We start from the raw sequence: 5257 nt of genomic DNA on the forward strand, positions 1-5257 counted from the left end.
GGAGAGTAGGTGGTGATGTGATGTATCTTAGGTGAAGTCTATGACATGCGGGACCCATGGTGGTGGATCCCCTATGTAAGAAATATATTATATAAATAAAAATATAATGTAGGAATTAAAAATGAGAATAAGCTAAAATAAACCTAATCATCATTTTTTGTGCCACCACAATGAATATTTTTAAATGGGTTGTTACACACCAGAAAAATTGTAAAGTAAATATTTATAAACTGAAAAAGTAAGTGTCGATAAATACCAAGTTATCTTCTAGCGAGGGTACTAAGTTTAGGTCCTTCGAACTAGACCTTCCAAATCATTTATTCCGATGATGATTCCAGAGTGGATGACTCTAGTGATTCGTCTTGCTTGTCTTGATCTACCATCTTTGCAGAAGAGTTGAGTTCTTGTTTTGACTTGAATGTGAACTGCTCTTCTTGACCGTTGATGGTGAATTTGGTAGATTCTTTCCTGACATCAATGTGTGCATTGGCTGTGCTCAAGAAGGGTCTCCCGAGAATGAGTGGCATTCTTGAGTCTAGATGTATGTCTAGTACCATAAAGTCTACTGGCACGAAGAAGTCTCTTATCTTGACTAGAATATTTTCAGCGATGCCCAATGGATATCGGACTGATTGATCGGCCAGATGAAGGCACATTGATGTTGGCTCAAGTGCAGTGTGATTAAGCTTGTAGTAGATAGAAGCGGGAATCACACTGACACTTGCTCCAAGGTCACAGAGTGCATGGTTGAAATGTTGATCTCTAATTGTACATTCAATAGTTGGACATCTGGATCCTTTTTCTTTTCTGGTAACTTATTGAGGATGGCCGCACTGCACTCTTCTGTGAGCTTGATTACTTCAGTAGATGGCAGTGATCTCTTATTGTTAGGAATGTCTCTGATGTACTTGGCGTACATAGGCACCTGTATGGCATCCAGCAGAGGTATATTGATATATAATTTTTGTATTACCTTCATGAACTTACCAAACTGCTCATTTACTTGTTGTGGTCTTCTATTCTGATGAGGAAATGGTAGATAATTGGTGTCTTGAAAATCTTGTCTCATCTTGTGGTCTTGGACCGGTTCTGGTAGCATGTCTTCAGGAATGTTGTTCTTGTTCTCCACCATTGTTGGTAATGTTGATGGCAATGCCACTAATCTTTTGGTACCTTTTGGGTAAGGAGGATCTTTGGTAGAACTCCCTCTCCTTGTAGTGATATTCTTTACCTGCTCAGGGTTAGTGGCAACAGGCAACGCAATAGCCAACTATGCTATCTTTGCTTCTATCTTTTTTATTATACTCAAGTTGGTCATTAATGGTAGATGAGAAACTATCCATTTTAACATCTATATCTTTCAAGGTTTTATCACTAATAGCAAGCTTAGCTTTAATGTCTAGATTGATTTTAGATTGCTGCATAACTAACTCTCTTAAGGAAGGTTGCTTTGTAAAATTACCTGAATTCATACCTTGGCTATGTTGATGTTGTCTCCAATTTGGTTGATGTGGAATTTTCCTAACGGTGGGACTTGAATTTGGTTCAGATATTGCCTCTATCGCCCTCTGGTCTTCCTTGTACTTAGCCCTCTGGTCTAGCCAGTGGAGCAAATCATCCATCTTGGTAGACAGTGTGTTTACTTCTTCAATTGCTTCTTCACCCTTGTCTTGGGACCAGCTTTGATTATCTGATATCTTCTTCATAAGCTTCTTAGCTTTCCCAAGAGTGAGTGATAAGAATGATCCTTCAGCAGTGGCATCTAGGTGCTCACGTGTCTTTTGGTTTAAACCATGATAAAAGCCTTGCATGAGTAACCATTCTTCCATTCCATGATGAGGACAATCTTGAACGTATCCTTGCAAATGCACCAATGCTTCTGAAATGGTTTGTCTTCTACTATTGGAAGTTGGTAATCTTTCCCCTTAAGGCATTTGTCTTACCTATTGGGAAGAATTTTGCTAGAAACGCCTTGGAACATTTCACCCATGTGTTGATGTCTTCTTTGTTGGCATAGAAACACTGCTTCGCTTTTCCACTAACAAGAATGGAAAGAGGCAAAGTAGTATGATATCTTGATTAACTCATTCTATGGCGATGGTGTTTCCAATCTCCATGAAGTCCTACAGGTGTGCACTTGCAGCTTCATTTGTCTTTCCACTATATTGGATAGCTTGCACCACGTTGATGAGGCTTGGCTTGAGCTCAGACTCAAGATTTTCTGTTCTTAGTACTAGACCAGTGTGGATGTTCTCTACTGTTGGAGGAGATAACTCCAACAAGGTCTTTTCAGCCATAGCTTCAGGTACTGGTTACGAGCTTCCTTCTTGATTGATCCGATTCAGATAAAGAGTTGAGTGAATCGGTCTCAATCCTGCTATTACCCTGTATAAAAAATATAAACACAGAAAAACAAACAGGGGTAAACCTGTCAAGTAGAGGTGACTAGCAAGCTACCTACTCATTTATTAAGTACTGTTTAGGCAATTTTTCTCAAAAAGTTTATTCCTTCCCCGGCAACGGCACTAGAAATGCTTGTTGACACTTCTAACACCACTTAAGCTAAGTTATCATCCCTAGCATGGTGCTAGAAGTGTGGTATAAAAACTATTCACTAATAAAATAAATAAAAGATCTGCAAGTGTATAGATTAAATACCATTGTAGCACTTCACCGGGAAGTATTTCAGGTATCATTATTTCTATTTAGCTCAAGGGAAAGAACTAAGGACTTAAACAATGAGATCAACTTGTAAAACATGACTACTTATGAGTGATTGGGTTGCATAGGCACATACTTGGCAGGAGGGTAAACCATTATAGATATATGATATAAAGGATAAAAGCCTAGGGAATATAGAGAATAGATTTAGACTACTCAGCTTAATATTAGGCAGACGTAGGCAGACGTCTGATTAGTTCAAGAGATAGAAAATCTTATGTAGTTCTAATTTATCAAGTCATTCATCTATCCTAATACTACACTATAATGTATAGTACAAAAGACTCTTCATTTATGTATAAGGAACATTGCTATAAAAAACCAAGACAGAGCTAGACTACCTACGCAACTGTGGTTCTACCTATCCTACCAACGAGGGATGGAATACAAAGGACTCAACGGAAGTGTCACTTCCGCAATCTACCACGCAACCCGGCCAATAGGGTGTAATTGCAGATAAATGACATAACTACTAAATTTTACCCCTTTTGCCACGCTTTTATGGTGCAACGACACTGATTTGGTTGCAACAAGGGGTTCTCTCGCAACGATGTGAACTTTTGGTTGTGATAGATGGTATTCCTGCCATGTGTATCGTGGCCATAAGTGTGGATATCGTTGCAAAAACTAGGAGTTGTTACATTGCAATTCAGATCGGTGGCAATAAGTTTTCGCTGTTGCCACGATTAAAGTTTTGTTGCTGACAGTTTTTTTGGCGCTGCGATACTCAGATGATTTCGCAACGCTTTTGTTTGTTGGTTGCAATAAAAAGTCACTATTGCCATGATTGATTTTTCGTTGCTGAGAGTTTTGTTGACGTTGCAATACTGAGTTGATGTCGCAACCCTTTTATTTGGTGGTTGCAATAAAAAGCCACTCTTGCCATGCTTGATTTTTTGTTGCTGAGAGTTTTATTGTCGTTGCAATACTAAGATGATTTCGCAACGCTTTTATTGGTTGGTTGCATCAAGAGGTCACTGTTGTCATGATTTGATTTTGTTGTAAATATGTTATTTGTCCTTGTGGTATTCTGGAGTTAAAATGTTAAATAAAACATCAGAAAATAACAAAAACTGCTTGGGATGAGATTCGAGCCTCGAGCCTTGAACCTTTATGATTCAAAAGCAACACACTAACCATCTGAAGTTTTTTATGTTTGTGTCATTAGTAGTCACAGCAAAATATATATACTTATGCAAGAGAACCTTGAAGTACATGCACGTGTTGAAGCTGCAGCCAGAAAGAGGTCCATTGCTTTTGAAGCAGAGGTTGAATAGCTGAAAGAACAGATTGCAAACGAAGCCGCTGAAAGGAAAAGGAGAGAGAAGAAAATAGGAGGAAGATGGAAGAGGATCTGGGAAATGCTAAGAAAAAACTTAGAGAAGAAATGAAGCAAAATTTTCATAAAATGATAGCGCAGCACAAAGAAGGAACTATGAATATGGTCATATTTTGATGTTCCTTTTTTTCATCCTATGTCCTGTTAATAAACTTTTCATGATGATGATGCCTAATCTTGGTCACCATTTTTTTGTGTAGAGTACCCCCCAAAACAATGCCAACACACAAATTGCACCAACCATGGAAGAGAACCATGATAATGCTGAACATACAAATGATAGTTTGATTCCACAGGTAATGCTTCTTACACTAAGTTCAAATTGATCTTGAGATATTTACCTTGAACTCTAGCTAAATAGATCAAACAATTTATTATTTCTAGTCTGAGCCTGCAAGCGCTACCACCGTACAAAAAGGTGCATGCAATCATTCTGGGGTCAGCAAAAATGCTACTGAGGTTAGCAAAAATCTTTTCATCAAAAAAACTGCAAATGAACAAACACAGAAGACTTATATCACTCAGCAGCAGCTGATGCAGAGAACAAGAAATTCCAAAAGGAATAAGCATGTAAGATCTGCAATATGTTACCAGCTAGTTGGAATCTAAATTGTGCTCATTTATCATGAATCTATACTGGATAGCCATGCAATTATCTAAATTCCTATTTTAATGTGTTCTTCAATTCAGAGTGCACCAATCTGCAGTGTAATGACAAATCAAATGTGACAAATCTTGTATATACAAGATGTATGGGTACATTTACCATATGTGATGAGACTAGCAGCTTGTGTGCAGTTAGGATCGGGTTTAGAGATGAATTATAGATGTCTACAATTGGGAGTTATGAATTATAGATTATTGACCTTGCTATGCACAGCAAATGGCATTTCTGATTTCTGACTTTGCTTACTAAAGAATCTAAATTTAAAAAAACTACAAACATGTATACAATTTCATGGGCTTTCATTAGTATTGAGTAAAATAAAATTTTGTTGTGAAACCTGATATGTTCAGTAAGCATTCATGGCAATGTGATTACAAAGAAATGGGTAGAAATTAGTGGATTCATGTAGATAATGGCTATAGTTTTGCACAAGAATTTTCTCTTTGTTAGTTTGACATTGGAAGGGCCTGAACCTGGAGGCCAGAGGCTAAACTTAACTGCGACCTTCTACCTATGATTAATAAAAATGA

The sequence above is a fragment of the Sorghum bicolor genome, chromosome 8 (assembly GCF_000003195.3).
Source record: "Sorghum bicolor cultivar BTx623 chromosome 8, Sorghum_bicolor_NCBIv3, whole genome shotgun sequence".
Taxonomy (NCBI): Eukaryota; Viridiplantae; Streptophyta; class Magnoliopsida; order Poales; family Poaceae; genus Sorghum; species Sorghum bicolor.